Here is a 13,236-nt window from a genome sequence, read left to right as displayed (position 1 = left end):
ATAATTGGTATCTTATAGTTATTAATTAGCTCTGGAAAATACCGAACCACAAGGATGTGATGTGAATGTATATGCCATTTGAGATATTGCTCACAGAGGCCTGTGGTCTTTCCACTGTATTCTTCTCATCCCTTAAAAACCACTAGATTAAATTCAGGCCTACAAATATTTTGCAAAACTTGAGTAACTGCAAAAATAGAAACAGTACAAAAACTTTAATTTGTATTTCTTCTGGCTTTTTCTCCTGTTTGTATAATTTCATGATTCCCTAACCCTGCTAAAATATTGGAAAGCTTCATTTACTGAAGAATAAACAATTGAAATTCCTCCAAACAAGCATCTTAAAGCTGAGAAAAAAAATTGTAGAAGAAGCAGGTTAGAGAGACATTCAAACCACTGTTTACTCAGAGGATTATTTTCTGTATAAAGTGAAGAACATGCCTTCCAGAAAAGATGGCATGTATAGTACATGGCAGAATTAATCCTGAAAACAGACAGCACAACTGAAACATTAAACATGCAACAGCAATTTGAAAAAGAAAAGGATAATGAGGAAAAAAATCAAAAACAAAAACCAGAAACAACTTCCAACAGAATCCTGGATTTTACAGCTATACATCTGTATACATTTCATATATATATATATATATATATATTCATATATATGCATTTGCTGATATATTTAATGAGCTTCTGTTCCGTGGAACTTACTCTCTTTGAGAGCTAATGAATAATGTAATGTTGGGTTATTAACATAAGTACCAAGTAAACCAGTTTAGTCCGTATGCATCGTATTGGTTTGAATTGTTTTCCTTCTCCTTTGCCTCTTAATTTTTTTTTCATTTGACCATCTACACCATTTCATATAGCGCTAATCCATAAAATAACTTGAAAGCCTAATTCATACTGCATGAGTATGCAGTAGTGGAAGGGCCCTTGTACATTGTCCAGTCATGGGCAGGTCTATCTTATCGAAATCTTTGACTTTAATTAAGGTTTTGCTCCAAGACTTGTTTTACAGTGCTGTGTATCACCTTTTGTATTCACATTAAGTTTTCAATTACTGGGGCAATCACAGATGCAACACTTTGTATGTTGATTTTGACTGAACTTTTTTAATAGGCAGATCAAAGTATTGAATCATGTTCAGCCCATGCTTATATAGCAGATACTTTTTTCCTGTCTGAGTTCTTTTCATACAAGGAATACATGTAACAGAATGAATTACCAAAGTTCAGATAAACAGTAACATGGTTTTTTTTGTCAGGAGCACCCTTAAGGAAGAGATGCCTGATGGATCTGGTACCTGTCTCTTTGGATTAAGTGTGCTGTATTTCATGTTCCTTCATATGTTCAAGTGTTCTTTATTTCAAAATTTATTTAGAAATGTTTCATGTGATTGAAATTCTACTTCCTTCTTTCCAGGATGGGTTTGGTTTCTGTGTATGCTGCTCTGTAGATTTGTAATGACATGGTCAGATCGACTTGGCTCAAATACATACATAAAAAATTAAAATTGTTATTTGGCTTTAAGATTTATTTACTAATTTCAGAATTCTGCTTTTGAGTTTTCCTTCAGCTTTTTATGTGGTCTAGATGCATTCTGTCAGCTGTGGACACTTGTATCACTTTTATTCATCATAAACACAGAATTCAGAAGCAGGGTCATTACCACCCTTTACTACATATTAACTTTTTTGCTTGTTCTCTGCTTTAATGACTGAAATTTGAGCTATCTGTTTGCATTTCATTTGTGTGGCCACCTCAGTTTGCCTCTTGACAACTTTCATTTTATCCTTAAGCTTCTTGACCTTTTAAGAGGGAAATGTATTTGCTAGTTAGCCTCTTTCCAAGCTCTGATTGTTCATTGTATTTCATTTGGGATTATTAATCAGTTCTGGAATACTTCCCTGAAAGGTCACTTATTTATTTATTTATTTATTTATTTGGTTTTATCATGTGTGAGATATAGATTCAAGATAACTTTATTGAGTTCAACGGTTAGTCTCTGATTCATTCAGTTCACCAAATTTTTCGTGTGGCTGATTTCCTTCATTAATTTTCCATTTCAATTGAGCTCTTTAGAAATGTAAAAATCTTAAATTGAAAGTTTAAAATGTGTTATCATTAATATTTCAGTTTATCCTTCTGAATCAAGTAATTTTACCTGAAATTATTTTATGTTTCCTGTGTCTTTACAGTGTCCTTTTCAATATGAAAAATGCACTTAAAATATTATTGATTCTTGTGGAACCACTAGGTAACTGAGGATGGAATCTGCCAGGTGTCATGTCCCGATCACTGAAGTCTGTTGTTAGTAGTATCTGTTTCAATTCTACCTCAAAAATTAGTCTCCAATCTACCACGAGAAGTTCTTTTTCTGAATGCTTTTTGGTTCTTCAGCTTTGTTATATCCCTCTCTGTGAGTGGAGTCTGAGTTCTCTCTCTGCTTTATTGTCCTCCTCCAAAGCCTGAAATGTTCACTCTCACCAGTGTCTCTTTCAGTTGAGAGTTGCTCTTTGGAAACCCAGGCCACCTTTATTCCCAGCTTCTGTACTTTGGTTTACAATACATAGAACACATGGCCTTATGATACTTTTGCAAGAAATGTTGCCAGAAGGTGAACACTAGGAGTCCAACCAGTTCAACCAGCTGCTACTGGTTTGTTCAGTCCATTGGACCAAAGAGGAACTAGTGTGAAATAGAACCACTTGAGATGTGTACAGTGTGGATACTGGGTTTGGAGAATTAATATGCACTACTTTCTAATGTAAACATATCCTTTGAGTCTTCAGCAGCTCAACATAAGCATCTTTACATCAGTAATGGTGGTATTCTTCCAGTCAAATTTTGAAATTTGTTTTAATATGAAGCAAGAGGCTTTACTTCCGTGAAGATATTTCAGTCAGATTTGTATCTGATTCATCTGTTCCTAAGAGGAGGCATGCCTTATATTTTAACATGCATATTCTAGTAAAGAGTTATTAAATAAATTTATATCTATTTCTTGCTAATATGTGTATAAATGAACAAAAGCTAAGATACAGCTTTGGGGTTTTTTGGCTTTTGTCTTAGTAGCACTGTACTGCTCTTTTCTCTATTTCTTGAAAAGACCAAACATCTGTAGGCTCCTCAGAATCTTGACTTAAATGCTTTTCTAAACTGTATGTCAGATGAGAAAATATATTATAGTTTGTCTACTTAAGCTGAAGATCTTTCCTCTTCAATCTTTTAATTTTCTATTGACAGTGAAAATGCCACTTTGAATAAATGTTTAGAAAATGACTGTACCAAAGGGTAAACTGATTTCTTCATTCCAAATTTGTAAAGCAGTTTTGTCGTTGAGAAGAGATTCTAAATAATGGGGGGGAGAGTGTCTGTATGTAATTAATAGCTAACTCAAATTCACAATAATTTTAATGAGTACTTCAGTTTAACATTCAAACTAACTTTAGGTGTTTTAGAGATAACTTTGATATAATTTTTGTTTAATTATCAAATTTAATTTCTCAACTGAGAAACTATAAAAGTAACCTAATACTTAAATGCTATGTATGTGTGATAATAATTTAAAAATATATTGTGCCCCTTGAACATTTCAATTTGGATTTTCTGTCGTATTTTGAAGTATTACAGTGGATGAATCCTGGCCTGCTTTGTCAGATATTTATTTCTAATATACTGTGAAAGTAACTTGCTTTTTTAACTTGCTATGAATATAATTTTTCTGTATTTAACAGGTCATACTATAGAAATATTTTTATATCGTCTTATATATGACTTTCAAACACAGTTTTCAGTCCTTTAATATTTTTATAATTTTTACAACTCTTTGAAATGTTAATAAAAATACATATTCAAGTTGATATATGGATCCTAGACATAATAAATTTTAAAAGCTTAAAGCTTAATCTTTTAATACAGCTATCACTTTGGTGTGTATAGATGTGTTTCCTAATTGCAGTGTTTCCTTTTTTCATTTTAAAGGTCAGTTCTATTATTCCTGATGTTTTTATTTTAATTTAACAAGCTAAAAAAAAAGTGAGTAGAACAGTTTCAATGGTACAGTAGTTGCATTTAAATATCTACCCAAACACCAGTGCATTCCTCAATAGAGAGTTTGCCAGAAAAGGGTTGCTAGATGATATTAAAAATACCAGTTTCAAGGGAGACAAAAGAATGACCTTCAAACTTTTTCTGACTTTGTCTCTTATCAGTCATGCAAGTGTCAGAGTCAAAATGTGAATACTCAAGAAGGCTTTGAATTGTCAATAGAGGAAGCTTCCTCTTTGAGGTTATATTTGCTGGAACAGAAGAGATAACACTATTATCAGTGCTTTTGTAGTGTAGCCAATTTCTCATTGCACATACTGAAATGCAGTTTTTAATACAGTTTAGATGTTAATGTAATGATAAATATGTCAGACTGTTAAGCTAAATTCTGAATGTTTCTGTCAGTCCTGATACAGTATGAAATTCCACTCTGGTCTCTGTTAGAGATTTTTATGAGCATTTTTTTGGGGGAAAAAAAAGTAATTTTCAAACACATTTCTAACCTCCTCTTTAGGAAATTGGCATTAAATACATGTTTCTTTCTGAGATGTGTTTTGAATTGTCAACCAGTTAGAACTTCAGAGTTTAGTGCTGGAGTGTAAATATACAGAATAAAAGCTAGCTCACTGTATAATATACAAATACTATTACAAGCTATTTATGATCACTATAATTTGATTTATTTTTTTTTAAGGCATTCAGGCTCTGTGTTTGATGCAAATTCTCAGTGAATTCAAAAGTATTGTGCAAATTTTACATGGTAATAGAATTGTGCTAAACTTTTACGTTGTTACACTGAAATTAATTGAGAGCTTAACCACTGCTGGTGGACTGTAGAGAGCTAGAAAGGCCTTCTTTATAGGTCACTGTTAGCAATATGTCAGTTATTCAAGATAATATCTACAAGAATTATGTGTTATCGCAACTATAAGATATAGGTAGCCTTGTGAATCTTTACTGCATTTAGATTTCTGAAGCAATATTTGTGTTTTACTTCAGTGAAATTCTCATACTTGATATTCTAATGTACAGATTAGCAAATAAAGATTGACAGAACGTAGGGTTTCATCAGCAATCTCAAATATTTCAAATGTATGAAAATAGCCCTTAATATCTAATAAGTCATTATGACAGTTAACATCCAAAAATCATATGCTAAGTGCCTGGAGAATTCTACATAGGCAGAATTCTGGCCTTGATGAAAGCTAGACCTTTTCTTGTTAGTCTCATACAACATAGTCCATATTTTGTGATTGTTGTAACTATTTATTCCTGCATATAGTTCTTCCTTTGGCATTAATCCAAATCATAACACAGTCCGTGTTTCCCTGTTAGCATCACTTAAGTGGCTGATAACAAACATTGTTTTTGACAAGAAGATGAATTCATTACAATGGCCTTTAGATCAACTTTGGATGTTGTGGTAAGAACTCTGCCAGTTGAAAACCTCACTGTCAGAGTGTTACTGATTTTAACAAGGTACATAGCTGATAATATATATTTTATACTATGTGAGAGATTAGTCTAGAGTATTCATCTTACAGAATGAGGGCTAAATTTTGGTTAATTTCCACTTTGTTGTTCTTAGTTGCCTTATCTCTTCTCCTGCCTATCTACCTGCCCCCAGGAAAGCAAAAATGGTTGAAGCAGTGGTTAAGTGCATTCTTTCTCAGTTTTCCTGCTCCTGATGGAATAATTAATTGAACTAAAAAGATAAAAATATAAAATGTTAAATTCTTATACCTAGCCTGGTATTATTTTCAAATACATACTTTCACACTTCTCTTTGTACCTTAACAGGTTGAATCTTAGCAATTTTTATAGTCCTAAAAGGATCCAAAATGTAAGAAGGAAGTAGAGAAATAATTGAAAGAAATTAAACAGAAGAAACAAGATGGAAAAATATTTCACTTTTTATCCAATTTTTCTTTCAATTATTTTGTTTGTATAATGATAATGTAAAGTCCTCTTTGAGAAAGCGTCATCTACCAAGGCAATGCTGATAGCAGGGATTCAGTTCAGCTTTTGATATCACAGACTAACTTTTAAAAATAAAATTATTACATCTTTAAGATAGCTAAACAATTGGCATCTGTATTTGAAGTTGCTCTTAGCTCTCTGTTAACCAACTTACCTGTTTTGAAGGACATCATAAATAAAAATCAGGGAACCTGTGTCATGAATCTTGAATTACTGTTAGGATGAGACTGAAATATACTGAAATATACTGAAATGTCTGGAATTACCTCCCTCCAGAAACATAGCATGATTCTTTTTCAATGATTCTAATCACTGTTTTCTGAAAATAGGATCTATACATGATATAGATTAAAAAATGGCACTCACAAGTATTTTATAAGCAAACATTGCAAAATAAGTTATATGTCATTCTTGTTAAATATGATTGCTTTGGCTCTCTAATGCACGAGATTTACTCATTTAACATAAAAAGTTGTATCAATACTGGTATTAAACAATGGTATTAAGTCAGTGATGTTGTACAAAACTGGTTACCTCTATTAAGAATTATTGGAAGCTGGCCCAGAGCAGGTCAAAAGAATAGGAATTTATTTTTGATCATTAGTCTGTGACTATGACAATAGTTAAACCTAAAGTGACTTGAAAAATTGCTATAAAGCATTGATGTCTTGTGATGACTGTCTAGATATTTATATTTTTAATTTCCAGAGTTGTTTGTGGATTTTAAAGATACTTTTGTACTAGTTTGTAACACATATTTTGATTGCACATTCTTTATCCCTAGTTCAAGAAATATATAACTAAGTGGAAGGAGTGGATGGATATGAGGGCGAAAAAAAAATTGCCTGATTGCTAAATTAAAGCATTTCTTAGGATGGTCAAATGAATTAGTTAAGAATAATAGACTGTGTATAGAAACTTTGAAAATATGGAAGTATTTAGCATTCAGAAATATGCAATTTGTTACCATATATGTGAAGATATTATATGGAAAGAAAATAAAAAGCATTTCCTGATGTACTTTTTTTTTTAAACGTAAATAATGAGAGTTATATTTCAGAGCTATAATGTCTAAAGGTTTTTGGTTTGTATTGTTTTTTTCTTATATTCTGGAAAGCTGATAAGAGTCTAAAAGTTCAAGGTTCTGTCATCTTCTGTCATCTTAGTTCCAGGGCTGGATATTTCTTCATGGGATTGCGGTTTTTTTGTTTGGTTGTTTTTTTTATGTGGAGACAACACAAGCCATGTGTTTCATAGTCAGAAGCAGTACAGTATCTAGTTGCTCTTGGGTAGAACAATGCTGTGCCCATTTCAAATCTTCCTTTAACAAAGATTTACAGGAAAAACCCAAGCTGACTACAATTTGTCACCATTCTTAGGAAGCTGGGCTCTGTACAACCACTTCCAGTTTCTGATGGGTCTGAGACTCCTCGAAAACTATGAAAAACTAAAGAAAAGTTGTGTAGGAGGGGAAAACTTCTTGAGTTTGTCCTGTGTTCATTAAAAAGCTTTTGTGCAAACTTCACTGGTAGTCAGTTTCCTTACCATACACTTAAAATATGAGTAAAATCTTTATTTTTTAAAGATAGCATGTTGTCTTTGGAAGCAGTTTGAAGAACATATGCAATGTATAAGAGATATCTGGTGAATACTTCATTTATATTGAATTGACTTTCAAGCTAAGAACATGGAAGATTGCTTAGTTTACCCTAGAAGGCAGTGGACAATCTGAGCTGTTAAAAGGCAGAGGCAGGATGAGTACATTTAAGATAGTACCAGCTGTATGTTGTCAAGAGGAATAGAGAGTTCGGGTAAAGCTTGTTGGAAGAGTTTTAAGTGTTACATTATACTTCTTAAAGTTGCATTGTGTGTAATGACAAGGTACACATTTAATGACTTTAAAACTTGCTGACTACTTAAAAGGTTTTTAACAGGGCGAGCTCAATAAGGAAGACTTTTGGGAGACCAGTGTTTCCTAGTAATCTAGACATTATTGTTCTATGTCATTAAAAGCGTTTCAAAGAAAGTGAAAGGTAGTGTTCTCACTGGAGTACTGGGAATGTGGTGAATAAGATGTCAGTTTTTAAGAAGGTGTGGGAGTGTTTGCAAGGCCCACATTGAACTAAATGCTCTAGATAACAGTTGATAAGATAGGAATACATGTGTGAAGTGTTTGTGAATGGAGTACCTAAACTAGTTGAGAAGGTATTTGCCCTAGCATTTTGTTAAAAGTCTAGTAATCATCAGATGAATTAAACAGTAACCAGGGAATTACAAAAAGACTTTTCAAATAAAATGAGGATCAGTCTGAAAATAAGTGTAAAAGAATTTTTACCAATTGGGAAGGATCTTTGAGGGGAAACAGAGCTTTCCCACTGCTGGAAGAGATCTCATTGGCAATATGACATTGGCCAGGCCTGACAGAGCAGCCTTTTTCATAGGGCATAGCCTTTGTCTAGTTGACAGAGTGATACTATAGGATGTAATGTGTAGGAGTGCAGACATGATTAAATATGACACATTGGAGAGAGGAGCATGGCAATAGAGGGAAGTCTTGCCTCGTGTATCTTTCAAATTCCTTGAAGGCATCAACAGGCATGAATGCTATTGCTGACAGTCCACTTGAACTGATGAAAGTTTCGTCATCAAGTAGATTTGAATAAGTTACAAAATGAGATCTAATAAGCTCTCATGACAGAATAAGGAAATAACGGGTGTAAATTTTTACTTTTTGAGGTGAAGGAAAATCAGTGCTATCTTAGAGGGGTTTATTATATCATCTTTGCTATTTACTCTTTGTCTCTTTCCAAGAGCTTGACAGTTTGCTGTTGGCCTTAAGTTATTTGGAAGGACAGAGAAGGGTCAGCTGCTGTGTAAGTGGAGTTCTATGCAGAAGAACTGTGCAAGAGCGTAATCTGCCACTTTATTGCTCTTTTGGAAAAAACCTTTAAAGTGATGTGAATTAAAAAACAGGTCATACATTTTCTCCTGTAGAACTAAAATGCCTGTAAAATGATTGGCTTTAGGCAGACTGTTTCTATTCAGGAGCAAGGTCTTTTGCGTAGCATAATCACGACAACCTTTAAACACTCACTGGACGAAAGAGCAAACAGTTTAAGATTATTAGAAGAGTAAAGCACTTTTACTGCTATAAGTGCAGTGTTTCATGCACAGCTTAAATACAATCTCGAAAAAGCTCAGACAATGACACAAAGTATGGAAGTACTTTTGTAGAAGGAATGATAACAAACTGATCTGAGTGCTGCATTTATTTAAAGTAAATTTGAGGGTGACATTTTCAAATAAAATGTTTCTACGTGTTAGACAGCTGTGGATCTCTTTGCTGCAGGGTATCATACATATTAGGTTTTCAGCTTTCAAAAAACTGCTGTTCAAATTTATAGCTGTTAAACCCCCTTAAGATGGTACTTCAAGGCAGTCTGCCTAAAACCAGAAATATGTTTTGAGGAGGCACTGTCTTAGGGAGGGGTTTAAAGGAACCATTCTAAGTCATAACCTAAACATCAATATTAAACTATAGTGTCATTAATAGCATCTGTCTTTCAGTGTGTGAAAAGATGACTTTCAGGTGCAAAGTAATTCTTCCTTTTGTCCAGAGAATTTAATAAAATAGTAGAGTAAAATTTGACTGCAAATTATTCAGGTATGTGTACTTCAAGAGATGTGAAAATACTGTGTTGTCACAAGAATAAAGATTTCCAGTAGTTGGTCATTACAAAGAAGCTAATGGATTCCTATTGTTACATTGCAAGATTGAAGAGTCTTCTGTGCGGTCACACTAGAGCTGTCTTTGTGTCACACTGGAATGCCCTCACATCATTTATGTGGTGTATATACTAATTCACATTCTTTGGAGTTAGCAAGGTGTAAAGAGGAAGGGAAAAATGTGGACTGGTAGAGAGCAATATGTAATCCTGCTAATACGTGCAGTTGCAATGCTTGCCAGCTGTTCAGATTAGCTTTTGAGGGAATATGAATGGCTGGAGACATATACTTAAAAACAGAAAAGATGTTCAGTAACAGATAGCTCTTAAACTGTTCAGGCAAAGATATAAAAATGTACTTCCTCTTGTAGTTTATATTTTGGAGTACTTTGTTAAGGCAAGTGCTACATTCCCTATCATTTAAGGGGGTTTTAGGACATGTAAAAGGTGCTTAGATGGGATTGGAGACTTCTCCTACTGAGAGATCGTACAGGTAGTACTTTGAGGACTGTGATCATCTGTTTTCTTCCTGATGCGTGATCATATCTTCTTCCCTTCATAATCGTTGAGAAGGGTGAGCACATACATTACATACAGTAGCTTCTAGCCATCACTGTTCCTTGTGGAGGTAGACACAGCAGTCAGTAGAAGTCAGGGCTTCATCTGTTAGTTACCTTTTGGATTAAGCAAGTAATAGTTCATTCATGATGGAAAAAAAAAAGTAAAAAATAAAAGAAGTATTCTGTTAGGGGGCAGAGAAAAGACCTCGCCTCAGAGAAACTTGAAATGTGAAGTGTGTGATACCAGACTGGATGTGGATATTTAGGAAGATGTCATGAAGCTTCCCCTACATGTTCTTTTCTTGTTCAGTTGCTTAGTGTAAGCCGTATTTTGGGTCATTAAATAAGTACTCTCCAGGTCAATTTAGAAGGAACTCGGGAGAAAGACATTTTTTACCTCCAAAAATGTGGCTGGCGGTTTACCTGCTGAATCTCTTGCCTGAGGTTATTTGAGAACCTATTCTTTTATTTTGAAAGCTTGAGTTCTTTTTTCTTGTGACAGCCAGTTTAGTCTTCTGCAGCTAAATGTTATGTAGAAATAAATGTTATATTGAAATTCTTTAATATAGAGTAAATGGTTTTACTTTATAGCTTTTTCTATGCAATTATGTGGCTTACTCGATATATCTTTCTAAATATTAATGTTCTGAAATTCCATCACCAATGAACAATCAGAATGAAATATTGGCTCTGTTGAAATCAATAGCAAAATGCTTATTGACTTCTTTTGAATCAGCATTTCACCCAAGTTATTTCAGGTGCGAAGAAACTTCTGTTCTTCTACAAGTATCATGGGACTGGAAATCTGCTTAGGTCAAAGTCACCTTGAGTTTTTTTAACTAGGCCTTCATATCATGTATAAACCAGAGAGGTGTGTATCAAACTTTCTTCTTTTTCATTCTTAATTAAAAGATACTTTGAGAAATCACTGTTTGTGCTAAAATGATTGCCTAATTAGTGTGTAAGAACTGAAAGGAATTGTGAAAGTCCATAGAGGTGAAAGGGGACAAAATTCATTGTGAAGCCAACTGCTCCTCTGACACTGTGAATAACCCTTTGTACGTAAGTGGTGGGACGTTTGGAGAAACAGTCTTCGGATTAAATGTACATGTTAATTTTAAGGCAAGTCTGCCTGTATAGATAAGCTTTGAAAACTGACAAAACCACTGAGGTTTCTTGGAATCATTGACTGGAATTTTTTTGTAATTAATTTAGAGAAAGCAGGAAAGACCACACTAGAACTTCCTGGTCTCATTCAGTAGGAAATTAGTGAATTAAATAAATTTGGCAAAATACACAAGTTGAGGCAGTGTTCTGCCTGTTAGACCTTCATTCAGGCTCAACTAGTGAATAAGTTTCACTCCAGTTCACATCTAAAATGCGAACTTGGAGTTTTTACTTAGTTTCAGTGGACTACAAGCACTCTCAGTTATTAAGAAAATATCATATGTGTTTAAATGTCTTAAATTATAATTGGATTTGACATGTTATCTTGAAATTCTGTTGTGACAAAAGTGTCAGTGAAAAATATTGATGCTATGTATTTGCATACAATGCCCAAGCCTGTGTACAATGGGACTGAAGGCACTTGGTGTGTAAGCAAACAGTTCTTTGCCATCACATATGTGAAGGCTGTGTTTTGTATCCTAACTTCATGCTAATTTTGGAAGCCCAGACATCCATTCTCTTTTCTACCACTTTGCTTGAGAACCATGTCTTAGGTTTACCGTATATGCAGTAAGTTTTCCTGTGCTAGGTGGTTTTATTTGTTATTAATTTCCACATAGCTGCTATGGGTGCCACAAATATGGTACAAAAGTTTTTGACTTAGAACAAAAGTTTGGGGAAAAAGTACTTCTTTAACAGAAAATTTAAAATATAATAGTTCAACTCTAATGTAGATAATTTAAAATACAAAACTTGGACCATTCTACATGCCAAGAAAAAAGGAAAATAATATTTAATGACCTCAAATTTGATAAAGTTTATGAATGTTCTCAAGGAACTCAGTCATCTAGTACTGTAGTATATTTAAGTTTCTCAATGCTAAATTTATAACTATTTAAGCCACCTAAAATATGATATAAATGTTCATAAATGGAACATTTTTTAAAATGTGCTTGAATGCAGACCTCTCTGACATTGCTTCCAGATCTTTGATCAGTTTGTTAGACTGTTCTTCTGCATTAATTTTAATTTCAACAATTCCAAATCTTAATTCACTAGACAACATACAGTCCTTAACTTATTCAGTTTTCCTCCTTCATATAGAATCTTCAATTTTTACTCTTTTTTTTTTTGCCCTGGGGTTTTTTTGTGGTTTTGGGGGGATTTTATTTGTTTGTTTGTTTGTGGCGGGTTTTTTGTGTCTTGGGATGTAAAATTTTTCTTCCTTGTACATGAAAATTACTGACCTATTCTTATAGTTCCTCATATGATGAAATAATCCATACACTATACGCATATATAGAATTACAGAGAAAAAGTATTCCAGACTTTTCCACTTTTCCAACTTTTCCACTTTTCCAACATTTTACAGGTGAGATAATACTAACTTTGTTTTGCACCTTGCTAGACAGCTGATGTTTTTATATCTGCAACTTTGCAGCAGACTATTCAATGTAATGCCATGGTTCAATATGTAATATAGAAATATTATATTAATAAATAATAGTAGTAGTATTAGTATAAACATATATTTAACGTTATTAAAAGAATGTTTTAATTCTTGTATAAAGTGTATTATTTTTCTCTTCAATTAATATTTCTGCTTTTATTGTTTCATAAATTCTTTTCAGAACCATCTTCAACACAAAGCATTAAATACAAGCACAAAAGAATATTGTGTCCTTTGTAAATCAGCACTTACTGCTGATCTTGGGAAGCATGTCAGTGTTGTCCACATAGCTGAGCTGCAT

At 33.5% G+C, this 13,236-nt stretch overlaps 1 protein-coding gene across 4 annotated transcripts in view; it reads left to right on the top strand.

Moving 5' to 3' along the window:
- The window catches only part of TUSC3 (tumor suppressor candidate 3), a 106,628-nt gene that overhangs the window by 65,592 nt on the left and 27,800 nt on the right, over positions 1 to 13,236 (top strand). The window lies entirely within an intron of this gene.

Source organism: Lepidothrix coronata, unplaced genomic scaffold, assembly GCF_001604755.1.
Source record: "Lepidothrix coronata isolate B3197 unplaced genomic scaffold, Lepidothrix_coronata-1.0 Scaffold0, whole genome shotgun sequence".
NCBI lineage: Eukaryota > Metazoa > Chordata > Aves > Passeriformes > Pipridae > Lepidothrix > Lepidothrix coronata.
Note: the sequence above shows the minus strand (reverse complement) of the source record. Positions and strands in the feature narration are given on the sequence as shown.